Source organism: Aquarana catesbeiana, linkage group LG03, assembly GCF_042186555.1.
Source record: "Aquarana catesbeiana isolate 2022-GZ linkage group LG03, ASM4218655v1, whole genome shotgun sequence".
Lineage (NCBI taxonomy): Eukaryota > Metazoa > Chordata > Amphibia > Anura > Ranidae > Aquarana > Aquarana catesbeiana.
In genome coordinates, this window is record NC_133326.1 from 518,237,696 (window position 1) to 518,260,768 (window position 23,073).

Consider the following 23,073-nt stretch of genomic DNA (forward strand, 5'->3'; position numbering starts at 1 on the left):
CTGTTACAGACTGTTATCTTCATCTAACAATGGTTACAGGATACTGACTTGAAAACTCCCCAAGCCAACACAAAAATACAGGATATATTCAGAAAACTGCATATCTAAGCATATTATATTGCTGACTCCATTTTATTACTAGTCTTTAACTTATTCCTAGATTCATAGATTATTTCTAGGCCATGATAAACAAAATGGCGTCTTTCATAACTGACATTTAAAGTATAATTTCTCTAATAGAACCATCTTGTCAAGCGGGCATTTTTCTCCCTGTTGTCACACATCCACTTTAGGGGAGCATGGTCGGTGACCAGCTTAAATGACCTACCCACCAAGTAATACTTCAGGGACTCCAAGGCCCATTTAATAGCGAGACACTCCTTCTCGACAATAGCATTGTTTTTTTTTCATGCTTATTCAGTTTTTGGCTCAGGTATACAACCGGGTGCTCCTCACCATCCCTGTTCTGGGATAGAACAGCACCTAGGCCCACCTCAAAAGCGTCCGTCTGTACCACAAACCCCTTTGTGAAGTCCAGGGTCACCAGTACTGGTAGTACACAAAGGGCCTGTCGGTCCTTTGTCGAGATGGCAATGGTGGCAAAGTGGAATATAAACTGTCGGTAATACCCCATAATGCCTAGGAAGGCCCAAACTTGTTTCTTGTTTACTGGTTGGGGCCACTTTTGAATTGCCTCAATCTTATTGGTCTGAGGCTTGACAAGTCTCCGGCCAATAACGTACCCAAGGTACTTGGCTTCCTCCAGGCTTATGGTACATTTTTTGGGGGTTGGCCATGAGACCTATAAGGAGAAGGTGCAGCTCTAAAAAATAATAAATACTATGAAAATGTCCCATAGCATAAATAAAATGAAGCCAAATGAAGCCTTCTCAGTCAAGAGGAGACAGAAACCCTCTATTGGATGAGATCCACCATGGAAGAAACCTCAGAAAGGGATAGGAACACCATCACCCAAACAAACTGACCCTTACCATCAGTGTATGGGTTATACACGTATGTTGTAATCAGATAGCAAAGGCAATCTTCTTAGGGTAAACCAACGATCCACTATTAGTGTAGCATCAACATATTCCTCCCCCTCTGGACCAGATGGGAAGCATAGGGGTTCCTCTTTTTCAACAAGATATTAAACCAAGTGTGATCCAGTGGGCGTATGCAACCTCGAGAATCGTGGTATGTGGGAAGTAAAAAGAGAACGCTCATTGCGCAAACTCCATGACCAAGGATGTTTTATTATAACCAAGAGTAAAACAAACTCACATTCGATAAGATATCATACAGCAGTGTGAAGCGACCAGCGCTTCTAACCACCAAGATGGCCGCCGTGTCTCTGTCCAACCACGTCCTGCGTCACCAGTCTCTGACATCGTCCAACATTTCGTCATTAACATGCGTCTTCAGGGGCCATCAGGTTTTGGAACCAGCACTATGGGGCTCGACCTCTCACTGTGGGACTCTTCTATTACGTCCAGCTCTAACATATTTTTGATTTATTCCGTGACTGCCTCTCGCTTGGCCTCTGGGATTCTATATGGCTTTACATTTACCCGAACTCCTGGTTCCATCACTATGTCATGTTGGATTACCTTGGTCAGTCAGGGAAAGGGGGAGAAAAAGTCTCTATTTTTTTTCACAAATGCCCTAACATCACTTTGTTGTGCCACGGACAGGGAATCAGTTATTGGAACATCAGGTGTCACCAGTACCCGGTCTGTTGGAGGCGGGGAAGTGGGCAGTAAAGTCTTTTTGTCCTTCCAGGGCTTTAAGAGATTCACATGATAGATTTGGTGTGGTCTCCTTTTCCCTGGCTGGTAGACTTTGTAGTTTACCTCCCCCACACTTTCGACCTCAAAAGGACCCTGCCACTTGGCTAGGAACTTACTTTCCACCATGGGAACCAGTACCAACACTCTGTCCCAAGGGCTGAAAGTACAGACCTTGGCACCCCGATCATAGACCCTCCTCTGGGCCTCCTGGGCTCACTCCATATGTTCTCGCACCAGGGGCAGGACAGCTGCGATTCGATCCTACGTCAAGGATACATGCTCTATGATGCTTCTATATGGGGTGGCTTCTCCTTCCCACGTTTCTTTGGTGACATCTAGCAGCCCCCTGGGGTGTCTACCATACAAAAGCTCAAAGGGCAATAGCCTGTGGATGCCTGCGGAACCTCACGTATGGCAAACATGAGATATGGTAGAAAAAATCCCAATTTCTCCCATCTTTGTCGACCACCTTTTTTTAGCATACTTTTCAAAGTTTTATTAAATCTTTTGACTAGACCATCCATTTGGGGGTGGTAGACAGAGGTACGGAGATGGGAGATTTTGTATAATCTACACAGTTTCTTGGAAACCTTGGACATAAATGGGGTACCCTGATCGGTTAAGATCTCTTTAGGGATCCCCACTCTACTAAACACCTGGACCAACTCCTTGGCGATAGCCCTGGCGGAGGTGTTGCGCAAGGGTATGGCCTCGGGATAGCGCGTTGCATAGTCCAGGATCACCAGAATATGCCGGTGGCCCCGGGCAGATTTCACAACCGACCCCACCAGGTCCATGCCAATCCTCTCAAAGGGGACCTCGATTATTCGCAGAGGGACAAGGGGGCTGCAAAAATGGGGCGCCGGCGCCGACATTTGGCATTCGGGGCACAATTCTTAGTACTCCCTGACATCTGCATACACCCCAGGCCAGAAAAATCTCTGGGTGATTCTCTCCCTGGTTTTTCCAATACCGAGATGTCCCCCCCATTACATGAGTTTGGGAACCAGTAGCTGTTCTATCTCATCCTCTCCACGTTTTACCACTTGATACAATAAATTGTTTTTAATGGCCATGTAGGGGAAAGGCACCCCCCAGTTGGGATCTATGGGTTCCCCATCCAACATCTAAACATTTTCCATGGCTCTCATGAGGGTGGCATCTCGCAGTTGCTCAACACAAAAATCCTCTCTCCTGACCTCTAAGTCGGGTACCACATTCTGGCTACTCTCATTGTCAAGGTCAGCTGTGTTCACCTGTTCATTACCCTCAGGCTGGGAGCCAGCTTCCAGGTCCTCCAGCTCCCCAGCCATGACAGGGAAAAGAAGGGGATCTCCAGCTTCCTCGATCCCACCAACAACACCCCTCTCCTTTTGGCAGAAAGGGTCCGGTGAGAGTTCCCGTGCTTCCCCAGCAGGGGGAGCTCCATCTACCAGCCTCCCTTTGCTCTCCCATAACTTCCAAAAATGGGGAAAATCTCTCCCCACTAAAGCTTCATGAAGCAGTGAAGGTACCACCCCCACTGAATGGGTTACAGTGCCCCAGGGGGTATTAACCTCAACCACTGCTGTCTGGTAGTCCCGAGTGTCCCCATGGATGCAAATTACCCCAATAGTACTGGGGTGTAGATTTGTGGGGTTCACACAATCATTCCTGACTAGGGTCACCACACTACCAGAGTCTAGCAAGGCTGTGAGTGGCTTTTCATTCACTGAAATAACACACATCTGTTTTTCAATCCGACTCTGACATGATGCAGTACATGCGACCTGTGCAAACAAAGACTAGCTTCTTTTCATATAAGCATAATCACATTGCATAGGTTTATCATCTATAGAACACCATATGTGCTCTACCCCCAGTCCTCTTAATGGTCCCAAAGACCTTCCTGCCTTCTTTGGCCAGTCTCTAGGTCTAGGACCCACAGTCTCATCAGCTGTAACAACAGTCTTATCAAACTTCCCCATGCTCTTGAACCCTGGAACAGTCTTACCAGAACGGCCGGGTGATCCTGTACCCCTAGACACACCGAAGTGGGGCATAGACTGGTTCACCAAGTCCTCAGTAGCGATGTACCTCTCTACTAGGTGCACCAACTGGGTTGCAGTTTTGGGATCCCCTTGTCCGACCCACTTTCTCAGAGCAGCAGGGAGCGCACGCAGGTACCGATCCATTACCACACGTTCCACGATCTGAGGGCCTGTCAAGGTCTCTGGCTGCAACCACTTCCTGGTAAGGTGGATCAGATCGAACATTTGAGAACGGGCTGGCTGGTTGCTGGAGTAGGTCCATTTATGCACGCGCTGGGCCCGGACCGCCATAGTGACACCCAAGCATGCGAGTATCTCTGTCTTCAGCATCTTAAAGTCCTGGGCCTTGTCTGGTTCCAGATCAAAATAGGCCTTTTGAGGTTCTCCTGACAGAAATGGGGCCAACAGACCCGCCCACTGTTCTTTTGGCCATCCTTCGCGGACAGCAACTCTCTCAAAAGTTGCAAGGTATGCCTCGACATCATCGACAGGTGTCATTTTCTGTAGGAGGCACGTACCATCTTTGGTTCCACTGGCACAGGCGGTGAGGACCCCTTCCTTAGTTCCACAAGAGCCTCTGCAAACTGCCGGTTCATCTCCTGCTGGGTTGCCTGTTATGCTGCAGCGGCCTCTGCGACTTGGCGGTTGGTTTCCCGCTGGGCTGCATTGGCCTGTAGCAGGGCCTTTATCACTTCCTCCATCTTCAGAAATTGCCCGCTGAATCCACCACGTGTGGGGAATTAGCTTGTGGGGATCACCTTTTTCTGAATGACAGTCAACAAACGGGCACTTTCTTCAAAATCTGGCGGATGCCATGTTTATTTGCAGGAGGTTTGCAAAATAAAAGCAAACAAACAGTAAATTAAATCCTTGCCATCCGACGCTAACTAAACAAATAGTCTCCTCTCTATACAGTGCGGGGCTGGTCCCCGTCACCCACAAAACATGTGGTAAAGCAAACCTTTTTAGTCCAACACCCAGGGCTCCTCTCACTCAGGTTCCTTCCTGAGTAAGGATGAGCTTCAGCGTGTTCGCATGCTGCCGAGCCCACCAGGAAGTCGGCAATGCGCTGCGCTAATCACAGCAGTGAGACATTTCCTGATCTCTGCAGCCGCACATCGGGAAATGTCTCACTCTTGTGATTAGCGCTGTGCAGTGCCGAGTTCCTGGCGGGCTTGGCATGTGCAGCATGTGAACACGCCGGAGCTCATCCTTATTCCTGAGTCTCAAAACCAGAGAGCTCTGTTGTGCTATCTTCCTGGTCATTTAAAGTCCAGCTGAGTGTGGGCTCAAGTGGACCAGAACATCTGTGAACCTAGCCTACCACAGAGGCTGGAAAATCCCGGGCCGGATTCCGATTCAATTCCTTACAACAGAACGAATGCGAGATGAAATATAGTGATTATCCACTATATCACCTCGCATACAGTCACAATATATATATATACAAATATATATATATACATATATATATATATATATATATATATATATATATATATATATATATATATATATATATATATATATATATATATATATATATATACAGTGCAGACAGTCTAGTATATATATATGTACATATATATATATATATATATATATATATATATATATATATATATATATATATATATATATATATATATATATATGTATATATATATATATATATGTACACATACCATACACAGTTATGCTCATAAGTTTACATACCCTGGTAGAATTTATCTGTCAGGAGTCCAGAAACTCATTGACCTTATTGACCTTTTATACACACAAACTGGTTACAAGCAAATAGATCACAGCTTTAATAGCCCTTTAAACCCCTTTGTGTCAACTTGTGTGCATTTTATCAGGCCAAAATCACCAGGGTATGTAAACTTTTGATCAGGGACATTTGGGTAGTTTCTGTTGGCATTATGATTTAAAAAGAGTAAATATAGTTGATTGATAATAAATGGCGTCAGCCAAACACTAACCATGTTTGAAAGAAAAGTTTTTGTGTTATCATTCATATTTTCTGAAAAGTGGCCAAGAATTCATAAATTCTGCCAGGGTATGTAAACTTATGAGCACAACTGTATATATAAATACAGTGAAGTCAGTGTAATATATATATATATAGATATATATATATATATATATATATATCTATATATATATATATATATATAGATATATATATATAGATATATATAGATATCTCTCTCTCTCTCTCTCTCTCTCTCTCTCTATATATATATATATATATATATATATATATATATATATATATATATATATATATATATAGAGAGAGAGAGAGATATCTATATATATACACAGTATATACAGTGCTTCCCTGGCCCACCCTGCTTCCACCACAGCACACTGCACTTGTTGCCTGAGTCGGTGAGTGCGCTTGGTAAAAACAGCTATAGATACTTAATGTTCATTTCATTATTTTCTACTTTTTTACATGGACTCTATGGTTCACCATACTTTTATATATATCCTTTAGGAAACTCAATCGCATCAGCTCCTGATGAGTGGGGACACCCACGAAACGCATCGAGCTTTGTATTTACGATGCCCCAGCTACATCTTACATGGAACCATAGTTTTTTATACCATATGTTTTCCTTAATTACATCAATTCTTTCTTACTCAAGAAATGCACATTCACCATATGGGTGCATGTGTCGGTATCAGGCTTGTTGTTGCTAGCAACACTACGCTATATTACTGCTTTATTTACATTGGATCATGTGCTGTTTTACGTATATACAATTTTTATCATGTTTATGTCATGTGTACATCTCCTATGACCATTAATGAATTGTTTACTGTATATGCAATGAATACTCTTTTATTGTCTGATATTATTTACAAGTAATAAACATTTCTTAATGTATTTTTTACTATGGTCTATTTTACCTCCACTACCCAAGCGCTTCATATAAAGTCCCAACTTCCCTTTTAAGTGTGCAGTATATACAGTGCAGTCAGTGTACAGTATATAATACAGTGTATTGAAGTGGTTAAGGGGAACCCTATGACAGAATTAAGAAAAAAAAGACATTGGTCCCCCCCCCCAGTCCATACTAGGCTCTTTGGGTCTGGTATAGATGTTAAGGGAAACTCCATGCCAAATTAAAAAAAACAAAAACAGCATGGGGTCCCCCCCAAAAATCTATACCAGGCCCTTTGGGTCTGGCATAGATTTTTAAAAAATTGCCGTGAGGCCCCCCCAAAATCCATACCAGACCCTTGTCCAGGCAAGCAGCAAAAGGGGAGTGGATGAGCGAGTGCCCCCCCCACACCATACCAGGCTGCTTGCCCTCAACATGAGGAGGCTGCTTTGGGATCCCCCCAAAGCACCTTGTCCCCATGTTGATGCATACTAGCTCATTATAAGAATGCATACACCAATGGTTTTGCATATAAATGGGCTCAGAACACAAACATTAGAAGAATGATGAAATTAGTAAAAAAAGATGACATGACTACTAACTTGTCCTCTTCATCCTCATCTCTCTCTTCTAGTCAATCCACCATCTATCGCGATCTTTCGGACGACAGACTACCTAAAAAACGCAAAGGCAATTCGGACGCAGCCTCCACTGAATCGCTAACACACCAATTTGGTAATATATACTCACGTCGTTCACAACAAGCTCACTCGAAACAAGCTCCTGCACTTTCAGAATCTTTATCTCACTCATCACTACCAGCCACTCGTGGCCCTCAGGTTTCGGCCTCACATACAATTGTCTCGTTGGCACCATCCACTTCAATTACTGCTCCCCCAATGCACTCCAAAACTACCAATAAGGTATGCACTGCGGAGGTTATTATCTCCCCTTCAGGAACACCTTTACCCACAGATCTGAAATTAGCACCTATTTTTTTAGGCAAGGAATAACACCTTCATGTCCTTCTGAGTTACCAGCTGTACAGCCCCGTACCATGACTAATGACCAACAACTATCCCTAATCAACCTGTCTCAGTATACGTTGACAGATGCTGAAGCACAAGTGTTACAATTAGGACTAACCTTTTGTCCTGATTCCTCACTTGATACATTTCTATTAATTAAAGATTTGCACCTATTTGCTCGTAGGCTCCGCTATAGGATTGTCTTTGACAAACTTCCCTTGGAAATACATCCATCAGACTCTAGTTTAAACTTCCAAGAAAATCTTGAAGAACATCAGGCCATCGAGGATTTGATGGAACTGTGGGAGGAGGGACACGCCACCGAGGACGACGCCGGATTGACTAGTTTACCTGCGCTGTCGGTCGCTGGCGTGTCCTTTCCCCCTCCACAAACCTACAAGCCCAAATCTAGACTCTTCCCACTCTTGAATACGAATCCAAATATCTGGGCATTTATTCAACAAACCTCTTGAGAAATAGAATTCAAGATCTCATTTACTATGTCCTCTAATTTTACTCCACAACAAAAAGATGGCATCAAATCACTACAATCAAATTCAGAAATAATAATCAAGCCCTCCGACAAGGGCGGAAATCTGGTTATCATGGGAATTTCCCAATATGTCACTATGTGTAAAAAAATTCTCATGAACCGTAATTGGTATTGCCCCATATCCAAAACAGTTATTGACAATTTCAAGGCAAAATTTCAAGCCATTATTTTCAAGGCTTATCACCATGGGATTATTGATCTCAACACCTACAATTTTTTGAACGTAAAGGACCCAAGGGTCCCTACATTCTATGCACTACCCAAGGTGCATAAATCCCTAACAGAGCCTCCGGGACGCCCCATAATTTCTGGCTGTTCCAGCCTCACAGAAAATGCCTCCTCTTTAGTAGATGGTTACCTTCAACCCCATGTTACTTCACTTTTTTCATATATAAAAGATACAATTACATAGTTACATAGTTACATAGTAGGTGAGGTTGAAAAAAGACACAAGTCCATCAAGTCCAACCTATGTTTGTGATTATGTGTCAGTATTACATTACATATCCCTGTATATTGCGGTCATTCAGGTGATTATCTAATAGTTTCTTGAAGCTATCAATGCTCCCCGCTGAGACCACCGCCTGTGGAAGGGAATTCCACATCCTTGCCGCTCTTACAGTAAAGAACCCTCTACGTAGTTTAAGGTTAAACCTCTTTTCTTCTAATTGTAATGAGTGGCCACGAGTCTTATTAAACTCTCTTCTGCGAAAAAGTTTTATCCCTATTGTGGGGTCACCAGTACAGTATTTGTAAATTGAAATCATATCCCCTCTCAAGCGTCTCTTCTCCAGAGAGAATAAGTTCAGTGCTCGCAACCTTTCCTCATAACTAAGATCCTCCAGACCCTTTATTAGCTTTGTTGCCCTTCTTTGTACTCGCTCCATTTCCAGTACGTCCCTCCTGAGGACTGGTGCCCAGAACTGGACAGCATACTCCAGGTGCGGCCGGACCAGAGTCTTGTAGAGCGGGAGAATTATCGTTTTATCTCTGCAGTTGATCCCCCTTTTAATGCATGCCAATATTCTGTTTGCTTTATTAGCAGCAGCTTGGCATTGCATGCCATTGCTGAGCCTATCATCCACTAGGACCCCCAGGTCCTTTTCCATCCTAGATTCCCCCAGAGGTTCTCCCCCCAGTGTATAGATTGCATTCATATTTTTGCCACCCAAATGCATTATTTTACATTTTTCTACATTGAACCTCATTTGCCATGTAGTCGCCCACCCCATTAATTTGTTCAGGTCTTTTTGCAAGATTTCCACATCCTGCGGAGAAGTTATTGCCCTGCTTAGCTTAGTATCGTCTGCAAATACAGAGATTGAACTGTTTATCCCATCCTCCAGGTCGTTTATGAACAAATTAAATAGGATTGGTCCCAGCACAGAACCCTGGGGAACCCCACTACCCACCCCTGACCATTCTGAGTACTCCCCATTTATCACCACCCTCTGAACACACCCTTGTAGCCAGTTTTCAATCCATGTACTCACCCTATGGTCCATGCCAACGCACCTTATTTTGTACAGTAAACGTTTATGGGGAACTGTGTCAAATGCTTTCGCAAAATCCAGATACACCACGTCTACGGGCCTTCCTTTATCTAGATGGCAACTCACCTCCTCATAGAAGGTTAATAGATTGGTTTGGCAAGAACGATTCTTCATGAATCCATGCTGATTACTGCTAATGATATCATTCTTATTACTAAAATCTTGTATATAGTCCCTTATCATCCCCTCCAAGAGTTTACATACTATTGATGTTAGGCTAACTGGTCTGTAATTCCCAGGGATGTTTTTTGGGCCCTTTTTAAATATTGGTGCTACATTGGCTTTTCTCCAATCAGCTGGTACCATTCCAGTCAATAGACTGTCTGTAAAAATTAGGAACAACGGTCTGGCAATCACCTGACTGAGTTCCCTAAATACCCTCGGATGCAAGCCAATTGCTCTCCTTAGAACCATCAAAGGCATTACCCTTCCCCCTAATACTTGGCTTGCAGCCCTTGATGTAGAAAGCCTCTACAATGGCATCCCCCATGATAAAGGAATCGAAAGTAATCAAGCATCACTTAGATGAAAGAGGTCCCTCTTCAGCCAATTACAATAATTTTGTTTTGGAACTGCTTGACTACATCTTGAAACACAATGTGTTTCAGTTTGACTCTTCCCACTACCTCCAGGTGCAGGGAGTTGTGATGGGGACTAAGTGTGCCCCATCATATGCTAACCTGTACCTGGGGGGGTGGGAAAAGTAAGTCTTCTCGAGAGAAGATCTGAGTCATCTTCATGACAAGATCATTGCCTGGCATCGGTATATAGACAATGTTTTAATATTTTGGTCTGGTACTCATCTTGAACTAAAATGAATTTCTACGTATAATTTCAATTAACAATTTTAATCTGAAGTTTACTATGCACTGTAGCCAAAGCAACATTAGTTTTCTAGACTTGGTCATCTCAATTGATGCACAAGGCAAACTAGACTCCTCTCTATATAGGAAACCCTCAGCTGGTAACACCATCCTCTACGCTCAAAGTTCCCACCCAGCCTCCCTACTCAGGAGCATTCCCTACAGCCAGTATCTACGGCTAAAACGCAATTGTAGCAATGATTCTGACTTCCAAACTGCGGCTATGGACCTTTATGATAGGTTAAAGATTCGAGGCTACAACCATGCCTGTTTGAAAAAAGCATATAACCGGGCCAATGCAAAAACCAGAAATACATTAATATTTTCGAATAAACAGGCCGTGCAATCTGACACAGGAGATTAGACAAATACTGACTAAATACTGGCCGAAATAACATTTAGACGAGCTCCTTCCCTTAAGGACCGCCTAGTTCACAGTCATTTTGAAACTACATCGGCACCAACTACCCAAACCAATTGGGGCACCTTCCCTTGTGGGTCTTGTGATGTCTGTGAATTTGTAGATCGTAAAACCAGATTCAAACTTCCAAACGGCAAATGGCATTCAATCCAATGTAGGATCACCTGTCAGACTCCAGGGGTTATTTACTTAGCCTAGTGTCGGTGTGGTGGCTTCTACATTGGGAAAACAAAGCGTAAGTTCCTGAAAAGAATTAGAGACCATGTTAAACCCATCATCAAAAAACGCATGATGGATACAGCCATCAGCCGCCACGTTGGCATGCACCATGAATTTAATCCCCACTGTATTAAATTTTTAGCATTGGAACATATCCCTCTGGATTCCAGGGGTGGCAGTGTGGACCGGGACCGTATCTTATTACGACTTTTTCCCTTTTCCCCCCTCCCCCCCTCCCCCCCTTCCCCTTTTGCTAGTTCAATTTCATTTCATTTTTTTATTTATTTATCAATCTTTATATATATGTACAAAATAATATATTGTTATTCATATTCTTTTATATATTCTTTTGCATAATGACTTATTTTTCAATGTTGTCACTTTGTTTCAATGTGCATTTGCCATGGGCCATCCTGTACTGTGAACGATTAGGGGGGCTAATCAGTGGTTTGGCCCCCCTTTTGCCTTTTGGGCTCCTTCCTTCCCCCCTTCCTTTCTCCGCAATTCATATGTGTCGGTTGTGATCTCCCCCTCTCCTTTTTCCTTTAACTGGGGGTTTGGACTTAGTGGCCATACGGACACCCAGGGCGTGATTTTTGATCCTTCAAAAGCACGCCCACCCATACGTCTATTAGTGCCTGAAAATCCTTCTTAGTGACAGTTCACTGTCACTACCAGAGCATTTCCATCTACTGCCTTTCCATCTACTGCTCTCCCGGGGAGAGTCCGTGGTGGGGGTGTGTCGGCATTGCGCCCGCTCAGTGGCTTAGCAGGACGCACTTGACTCCTCCCCCCGCAGAGCTCCCTGGGTAGTGTAGTCAGAGGGTCCTTCTCGGCGCCTCGCGCATGCGCGCTGGCGTAGTTTTTGTCCGCATCGAGCTGGCTACGTCAGACGCCGGCTCGATGGAGAGTAGATAAGACCGGCTTGTCTGGCTGTCCATTTCAGCCAGAGCCGGAGGATCGGGCTCCATTGAGCTGGCATCTACATCGCAGGTACGCATCTGAACAATTGGAAATATCTACTAACACTCCTTCACGTGTGCATCTGCCGAGTACTTTTTTCCTAATTTTCTTTTTTGCTTAGATATGCAGCACCTTCATCCTCTTATCCTTTGGAGCTACATATCTCATAACCACCCTGTTTTTATTATCTTTGTAAGAAGTGTTGTATCCTCTGTAACAAATCTGTTTCTTTTAAAAACATATTTTGTACTAATAAAATTCATACTTTTTAATATGAAACTATTTTTCAAGTTTTGTTGGCACCATTAAAGTCCCCGTTACTTTGTTCGTTTTGTCCTTACTAGCTCATTATGCCTTTGTTTTGCAGGTTTTTTTTTTTTCTTGGGAGGGGGTATTATTTTTGGAGGTTTACAACCTCTTTAAGTGCTTATTTTGTCTAGGGGGAACAAAGAAAACAGCTATACTTAACTTTTTTCTAGCTCTCCGAGCAGCCGTCAATCTTCTCCTCTTTCTCTGATCCACCACTTGTGTGATGAGTGCCTGAGACTTTTAAGAGAAGTTGCTTTGGGGGACTGGGCATGCGATTGAGAGGAACCCTTTGGAAGAGAGAAAAAAGGTAAATATAGTGGCTTTTTATTTTCCGCTAGACAAAATGAAGCCCCCATTTTAAGGGCAAATTTTTCCCCCAGAGTTCTACTTACAAATAGTCCACAGCTGTTGTTGTCTCCCATGCAGGAAGGTTAAATTGGTTGCCAATTGTGAAGTATTACTGTGAGATTCCAGCTGTGGCCTATTACATTATTTTGGGTCTTTGAAGCCTGCACAAGAAAGCTGGATGTAGACGGTTCTTTCCTTTTTCACTTTGCCAGTTGGCTAACCAAAAAAAAATTAAAATTTAATATGAGGTGGATGAAGGAATCCCCCCTCCACCAAAGCCTGATCGGGCCCTGTTCTCCCCCCTCAAATCTCTCAAATCCAATGAAGCGCTGACAGAGAAGAGGGAGAAGAGTGGGGATTTTATTTTAAATCCTCTGATTGTTGGAGCAGCTGTGGGGGTACTGAGTGCTCAGCAACCATGGAGGGAAGTACACCAGGGTGCCCTATGCTAGTTCACCTTCACATCTTTTCTGTAAGAACCCTTTCACACTGGGGTGCTTTGTAGGCGCTACAGCGCTAAAAATAGCGCCTGCAAAGCGCCCTGAAAGAGCCTCTGCTGTCTCTCCAATGTGAAAGCCCCGAGGGCTTTCACACTGAAGCGGTGCGCTGGCAGGACACTAAAAAAAGTCCTGCTAGCAGCATCTTTGGAGCAGTGAAGGAGCTTGAAATCAATGGGGCAGCGCGGCTATACCGCTGGCATAGCACTGCTGCAGCAGCGCTTTGTGGTGGTTTTAACCCTTTCTTGGGGGTAAAAGTGCCCCGCTAGCAGCCAAATAGCACCGCAAAATTGACGGTAAAGTTCCGCTAAAAATAGCGGCGCTTTACCGCCGACACACCCACCGGCCCAGTGTGAAAGGGGCCTTAAGGTGAGATAAAACTTTAAGGTACATCTAGTATGCCTTTCCGTCAGCTGCAGCATACCTTGCTGGAACTTCAGAGCTTTGTGCTGGAACTGAGGGCTCGAACCCGGAAGAAAGACTGGGGAAGATATCAGCCCTCTCAGCGGTGACCCGACGCCGCGGGAGGGCTTTGTTCTAAGGTAATTATTTCATAATGTGCTAGCACATTATACAATTGCCTTACGGGTGTTTTTTTTTTTCTTACCAGACACAGTTTACAACAGCTTTAAGCCATAAAAAAAATTTCAGTTTTTGCTAGATGCTGGGGAGCTAAATCATCCAACAGTTTCTTAAATCTCTTAGGGATTCTTTTGGTGAGCTCTTTTCCATTCATTTCCTGTGTTTGCATGCTCGCTGAGGTCATTATGAGGGGTCTGCACTAGGGATGAGCCGAACACCCCCCGGTTTGGTTCGCACCAGAACATGCGAACAGACAAAAAATTTGTGCGAACATGCGAACACTGTTAAAGTCTATGGGACACAAACATGAAAAATCAAAAGTGTTCATTTAAAAGGCTTATATGCAAGTCATTGCCATAAAAAGTGTTTGGGGACCCGGGTACTGCCCCAGATGTCGTGAAAATTCCACTATACGGTGCGCGTAATCCATGTCACTTTCAGCCTTTTGGTATAATGCATCTTAGTACGACCCTGTTTCCCGTATCTTCCCAAGTAACACAGACATGACCACCATCCTTACATCCTTAGCTCCACAGCTCGACTGCCCCTCTCGAGCCTGTCTTCTGTTTATTTAGAGTACTTAACAATAGAGCTTGATGGTTTCACAATCAGCCAATCAAGCACAGGCATTCCTTCAAACAGGAGGAGTTATACAAATCTCAACCAATGAATAATGACTAAGGGCATGTCTCGGCAGGGGCAGTGTGTATGATTTCCCGCCCCCTGTACCTGTAAGCCATCATCTTCAGTTAGACAAAGGAAGCCGCATGGCTGGCCTTGAAATCATGGATGCTGTCCCCGACCATAACAATTCAAAGACTGCCGTTTTCACCGTTGGCGTTAATCCTTTTTCTGCATTGTTCAGAGATCAATGCACACCCGGATTATTCTATCATTCCTGAGGATGGGAGATTATCTGCAGGAACACGCCATAGCCTCCCTATGTGTTGATCAGACACACGAGGGACACGAGCGCACATTCCCTATAACCGATAATGTCTTTACAGAGTGAACACATCCCCCCATACGATCGTCTGTGTATTGCATAGGGGCCCTTCGCTAGCGGACATTTCCCCACTCTGCAAACACTTCTCTGCATCCTCAAGAAGCTTTCCACGACCAAAACGGGTCTCAACTGGCGTCAGTCTGCCCCAGTCCGCTCTGTAGAGCAGGCTGCAGGAGAACTAACACTGGGAGACGCTGTGACAATACATATGAAATTCATCTTAATAACATTTCCACAACAGTCTCTCCTCTTTGTCATATGCTTCCATGTGTCCCTCGATGAATCTTGATCTTCTTCTTACAACTAGAAATTAATCAGTCCTTACAGTCCATATGAGTCCATAAAAAGGAAAACACGCCTTGACTTGTAGAATCTGTTCTTCGAGAGGTATGACTTAGAGGAGGACATAAAGTCCGGTCGGTCTGGGATCCTCTGTGTCTTCTACGTGGGTTGGGCTTCGGGGCGTCTCATCTCAGCGAGGAAGATGTGGTCATCTGCTCGGAATCTGTTCACTCATCCAATCAGGCAACAGTAGCACCTCATCATGGCACATAGAAGGAATAGAAACAAAAACAACATGAGTACATATACCCCTACTTCCGTCAACCATGATCTGCTGAAAAATAAAAAAATCCCCAAAGATTCCCAGACCCTTAAAAAGATTTCAACCTTCACTAGCTATAGCTCTGGCTTTGCTTTGCAGAGATCTAACCTTATGGGCCTGAACTTTGTCACTAGTATCCCCAATCCAGGTATAACAATCTTTACCTATGAATTCACAGAAACCCCCTTGCATGCCAACAGATAATTATGGGCCATCTTTTAATAGAAGGGTCTTGATCTGCTGTTGTTCCTGTAGGATATTCCTTTCAGCTTCAGCAGTTTTATTGAACATCCCATCCACAATGGATGAAGAATTGTTTAATTGTTTCATAAGCTCAAGCCCCCACCCTGTACAAGCAGGAAACCATACCCAGACCTGGTCGGGGTTGGTGAACAATTCCCTTATAGCTGTCCTTGCCATTCCTACCTTCTCTCACGCCATCGGATCCTCACGATCGGCCGCGACATAAGATGCTGGGACGAGTTTCACCAGGAGGCATGAACCTCTTGCATTAGGGGGCATTACCTTATAAGCTGTAGACTTGCATAAGTAGCAAACTAAAGTTGAAGCACATTTGTGGGCTATCTAGTTGTCCTGATACCCAAACTGGCAAGAACCAGAGCTATTGTTAAAACTATAACTAATTTTACCCGCTAGGAATGTATCGTTAAGTTCTATTGACAAGTGACTGTTTGGAGTTTTTACTAGTTTGTTAAAACTCCTCATACCAATATGAACATCATATATAGCATGTACCGCTGTCATCGCTGGGGTACTAAAGCTCGGTTGAGCTTTAGTACCCCATAAATAAATGAAGATACTCCTCATCCTTTGGTGTAGTTGAGCAGCTTCTTGCAGTGGCTGGATCCAGTTGTCTTGCCCCTCAAACTTCCTAACAATGGCCCAGTCACCTGGTTGGAAAGAATGTGAACCGGTTATTGTGTCAGGGTCCAGGAGGGACTCATGAGCCCTGTGGTGGACCTTTTGAAGTTTATGTTACAGTGACTGCACCTACCCCATCAACTGAGAATGTAGGCGACAGCTGCTGAGGAAACTACCACCCTGTTTTTGGTTGACCTCTAAACAAACCTCATATGGCGATAACCCAGACATGTGGGAACTCAATGACTGTGGTCACTGCATAACCTGTGCGTGGCTTACACCCCCATCTGAGGTGTAATACCTGGAACCATTGACAAAAAGGTTCTTAGAAACTGGGATGGGAGCCTCCTTCACCAGACTCCTGGTTGCTGATTCAAATTCCATCAAGGTAAAACAGTCGTGGAACATGTCATCCTACTAGGTTACAAATTGGTTAGAATTAGAGCGGTTAGTATTATTAGTTTGAAAATTGTCATTATTACCTTTATCCCCCCATGTTCTTCCTCATTACAAACTGGAGGAAGAGACGCAGGGTTTAGAATGGTGCAGAAAAAAGAAACAATGAAACAGCCTATGTTACTTTAACCTGCTCTTAGGCATGTGTATTTACGTATGTGTATATCTATCTACATACACCTGCTTTCTATGTACATACACTTTCAGAAACTTCTTGGACCTGTAAAAGATGCTTATAAATAAAAGTTATTACTCTATCCTTCATCTTTAACCTGCAAAGAATGGAAAACAATACAACATTTGTGTACATTGGTAAATTGTCACTGACATTCCTCATAACTGACAACAACAAAATCCTCTGTAACCCTAATGCCCCGTACACATGGTCAGACATTAATCGGACATTCCGACAACAAAGTCCATGGATTTTTTCCGACGGATGTTGGCTCAAACTTGTTTTGCATACACACGGTCACACAAACTTTTTGGAAAATCCGATCGTTCTGTAAAGCACGTACGTCAGGACTATAAACGGGGCAGTAGCCAATGGCTTTCATCTCTTAATTTATTCTGAGCATGTGTGGCACTTTGTCCGTCGGATTTGTGTACACACGATCGGAATTTCCGACAACGGATTTTGTTGTCGGAAAATTTTATAGCAAGCTCTCAAAATTTGTGTGTCGGAAATTCCGATGGAAAATGTATGATGGAGCCCACACACGGTCGGAATTTCCAACAACAAGGTCCTATCACACATTTTCCGTCGGAAAATCCGACCGTGTGTATAGGGCATTAGTTTCACATTCCTACAAAAATACAACAGCCACAACGCGAATGAGGGCTGCCATGGTGGGTTCTAACATATTCATGTTACTACATACAAACAATGAGAAGACTAATGTCCCGTACACAGGATCGGACTTTCCGTCAACAAAACCACGGATTTTTGTTCGAAGGATGTTGGCTCCAACTTGTCTTGCATACACACGGTCCCACAAATGTTGGCCAACAATTACAAGCGTAGTGACGTACAAGACGTACGTGATGTCTCCATTACAAACGCTAGTTATATCTTTGGCTCGTACTTGATTCTTAGCATGCGTAGACTTTTGTCCGACGGACTTGTGTACACACGATCGGAAAGTCCGACAACAAACATTTGTTGGCGGAAAATTTTAGAACCTGCTAGCCATCATTTGTTGGCGGAAAGTCTGACAACAAATGTTCGATGGAGCACACACACAGTCAGACTTTCCGCCAACAAGCTCACATCCAACATTTAGCAATTACAAAAGAAAAAAGGTGGGTTCCTCAAAAGGAAACCCCAGGTGGGACTTTGAAGGCACAGCAAACCAAGGGGATATCAAAAAATATAAACTTTAATTGAAATACAAAAATATACACATACACAATACACAAAAGGACATGAAAGAGATATAAAAATCATATATATTGAATATACATGATGTGAGCCCTAATGCGTCTACGCGTTTCATTGTCAAAACTTCTTCAGGACACACTCAGGTTTCAATAATTGCAAGAAAGAGGAAAAGGTCTCACTATCTATCAATAAAAACATATGATTACAATAATATATTAAAAACAGAAAGCACCATCAGAATCCAGATGAAAAATAATGACACATGCGCTAAAGTGAGGGTAGATATATATTCACACTGTTACCTTACAGAAGAGTCAACGCCAATCAACCGATATTGAATAGGTGTAAGTTTCCAAAATAGGTGCGGATGACTCTTGGTAAGAGTCAACAAAGCAAGTGAAAGCCAACTAAAAACCAATATAAAGTTAAAGCCTTAGTTTAGATGTATAATAGATAAAATATATTAAAAAAAAAAAAAAATGTATACATATATACCTGTAGAAAATGCAATAGTAGGTATATACAGTGGGGACGAAAAGTATTCAGACCCCCTTAAATTTTTCACTCTTTGTTATATTGCAGCCATTTGCTAAAATCATTTAAGTTCATTTTTTCCTCATTAATGTACACACAGCACCCCATATTGACAGAAAAACACAGAATTGTTGACATTTTTGCAGATTTATTAAAAAAGAAAAACTGAAATATCACATGGTCCTAAGTATTTAGACCCTTTGCTCAGTATTTAGTAGAAGCACCCTTTTGATCTAATACAGCCATGAGTCTTTTTTGGGAAAGATGCAACAAGTTTTTCACACCTGGATTTGGGGATCCTCTGCCATTCCTCCTTGCAGATCCTCTCCAGTTCTGTCAGTTTGGATGGTAAACGTTGGTGGACAGCCATTTTTAGGTCTCTCCAGAGATGCTCAATTAATGAGGGAAAAAAATGAACTTAAATGATTTTAGCAAATGGCTGCAATAACAAAGAGTGAAAAATGTAAGGGGCTCTGAATACTTTCTGTCCCCACTGTATATGTAGCAGTCCCAGGGAAAAAAGGAATTGTCATTTAGGATAGAGGACCATGTGGGATTGATATAAACATAGAGGTCCTACACATCCGGGTAGCCAGAGCAAGGGCTTAGTTGTGCCCCAAATGTGGTCCACAATAGACATGTGCACACTGAAATATTTCGTTTCAGAATTTCGTTCGAAAAATAAATTTATTTAGTTACTCCCGAAATTCGTTTTTATTAATTTGTTTTTTCGTTAAAAATTGCATTAATCCGAAAATCCAAATTAATTAAGGTCCAATCTGTCATTGAAGGCTTATGGTGTCTGTTGAATGTTCAAAGAAGAAGACGGAGCAGCTAAACTGTACAACGCCGTATAGTTTAGCTGCTCCGCCGAATCTTCTTAGAACTTTCAACAGACACCATAAGCCAAAGATTCGACGTTTGTATGATTTTCGCTGCTTTGTCGAATCTTCGTCGTTCATGTTGAATCTATATAGTTCTAACAGAAAATGGACTGGTGATAGTGATCACTGATCAGACAGGTAACAAGATAGGGTATATAGAATCTATATAGAATCTCAATCTATAATATAGAATCTATAATAATAAACCCCCCCCCCCACAACACGGGCAGCCTCTGAGGCTATCACAACACTAGCAACACTAGTATCACTATCAAGTACACTAAAACAATAGCAGCAGATTATTATGAAAGAGTTAAGTTGAACTGTAGCTTGCTTCACTATTATTCTGCTGCTGTGCTTATGCTTAATTGCTAAATAATTCAGGTTCTCTGACAAACAGACCAACTAAGATTGACTGTCTTCTGAAATGATTCAGTGTGTGTGTGTTTCTCTCTGCTAGCAAATCGTAAATGAAAGTAAGTTGGCTGTACTTAGTTCTAGCTATTTTACTGCTCCTCCTCTTTGGTTACAATCAGCCAATAACATTCATCATCATCAATCAATTGTCAATCATGGCGCCAAAGGTCCTGAGAAAAAAAAATGGAAAAACTCTGCCTCCATGGGAAGCGTCCCGCCGAATGCAGCCTTTTCGCAGTGACAGCTGTTATATAGCCAAGGGCGAGGCCACCCGCTGATGTAAGACGGGGGCAGGTGACCCTGCCCCCTCTTACGTCACACTTGGCTATATAACAGCTGTCACCGCGAAAAGGCTGCCGTTGTTGGGACGCCTCCAATGGAGGCAGAGTTTTTCTGTTTTTTTTTCTCTGGACTTCAATACACTGTGTTATATAAACTACACTACCTGCATTGACTGAATATAGACTCTACACTGAATGCAGAGTATATATATATATATACTAGACTGTATATACTGTATATATCAAATACACTGCCTGCACTGACTTGAATATAGAGTCTACACTGAATATCTAGCCTACACTAAATGCAGAGTATATATATATGTATACACGGCCACTAACTAACCTGCCTGCCTAATCTAGCTCAAACTTTCTCAGTCCACACACTATACACGGCTTCTAATCAGCCTTATATAGTGTGGGGCGTGGACGTGGACGTAGTCCCCCTGAGCCATAATTGGCCAATTATGGCTCTCTCAGCAGAGCGCGCTGTGATTGACCAAAGCATGCAGGTCAGGTGCATGCTTTGGCCAATCATCATACAGCAATGAACTGCGATCTCGCAGGGCAGTATTGGGCATTCCTCAGCACTCCATAATATTCGCTGTTCTGTGAAGGGGTGAACACCCGATGTTCAAGTCGTACTTATGTTCGATTCGAACATCAAGCTCATCCCTAGTATGCACTCTTTCAGTTAGATTTGTTTTGTATCATAGAGAATGTAACAAGCGAGACCGAACATACAAAGGTAGGTGGGAACCTCCAAAACTCCTAGATGGAGAGGAGAGTTGTCAAACTAGGGTAGGTAGCCCTTGCCATTGGACTATCAAAGACAAACAAAAAGCCAGGGGCTGACTGAAGCTGGGTTCACATGGATCAAAATGTGTCCAGTTCAGCAGGGACTGGCTGAATTTCGATCTGTGTGTGGCCCTGCCTGTCCTGACAGAAGGTGTTCAGTAGATCGACATCTGTCAAACTGGACTGCTGGAACACTTTCATTTGATCAGCCACTGCAGCCAATCAGCTGCAGCGTTTATCAGTGTGTTCTGTCAGTGGGGGAGTCCCACTGTCAGAATACAATAGCACAGCGGGGAGGATTCCTCCATCACCTTGCTTGTGTGGATAGAGGATTCCTGCCACCTGAAAAAAAAAACTATGCAGGTATATCCAGCAGAGGCCCACAAGGGTCCACCAGTAACTATGGCCATTGCGCAGAAGTTATCTTTTATTAGCGAAAGCCCTTGCTGTGTAAAATTAGTCCTTCCCAATAAACGTCAACCCTTTTTGTCCCTGCTGTGTCACGGTTGATGCAAGAACACATTTTTGAATACGTTCAAGGGTTAAAACATACCTATCATTTCTCAATATTGCCATACTTGGAATGTATATGACGTTCATGACTGTAAAGCCTTCCCCAAATGTAAATGATGAAACTATGGTAAATAATAAAAAAAAAATCTGCACCAAGAAAGTTAAATGGACTGTTTATTCTATCTATACCGTCAGTGATGCAAATGACAAGACATACCTGAGCTAGCGATAGTAGCTAAACTGGTTTTGCAAGACACAATTGACTTCATAACTGCAGCAAATAATACGTCTGCAAAAGAATTATTTTCAAGAAATATCCCCTGAGAAGATCTTCCAGGGGCCTTTAAACAGTTTTGTCACCCTTTTTTTAACCCTTTCTCGGCAGCTAGCAGGGGGTAAAAGCGCCCCGCTAGAGGCCGAATAGCACAGCGAAATTGACGGTAAAGCGCCGCTAAAAATAGTGGCGCTTTACCGCCGACGCACCCACCGCCTCAGTGTGAAAGGGGCCTTAAGGTGAGCTAACACTTTAAGGTACATCTAGTATGCCTTTCCGTCAGCTGCAGCATACCTTGCCGGAACTTCAGAGCTTTGTGCTGGAACTGAGGGCTTGAACCCAGAAGAAAGACTGAGGAAGATATCAGCCCTCTCAGCGGTGACCGGGCGCCGCGGGAGGGCTTTGTTCTAAGGTAATTATTTTATAATGTGCTAGCACATTATACAACTGCCTTACGGGTGTTTTCTTTTTTTTTTTTTTTTTTTACCAGCCACAGTTTTCAACAGCTTTAAGCCATAAAAAAAAATTCAGTATTTGCTAGATGCTGTGGAGCTAATTCATCCAACAGTTTCTTAAATCTCTTAGGGATTCTGTTGGTGAGCTCTTTTCCATTCATTTCCTGTTGAATCAGCTGTTGTATGGTTTGTAATCTTATTATTTGTATATAAGCGTGGCAGTGGCAGGTTGGCACATACCCCAGCAGAAGTCTTTGAGGACGAAACGCGTAGGGTCTCTTTGCTGATCCTAGCCACTTGTTTACCACGCTGTTTTAACATTTTGGATTCTATTATCATGTTTTTATATTGAATATTGGAAGATCCTTTTTTCAATAAACCCTTTATTCGTTTTTTGATTTACACCATGTGGAGGCTCTCTCTTTTTTAATTCATATTCTGAATATTGCCCTCCTGATTGAGATGCTTGCATACACCTTGGAGCAAGATGACAAACGAGATTATTGGACGGAGGTCTAAGCTCCCCTTCCAGCAGGAACAT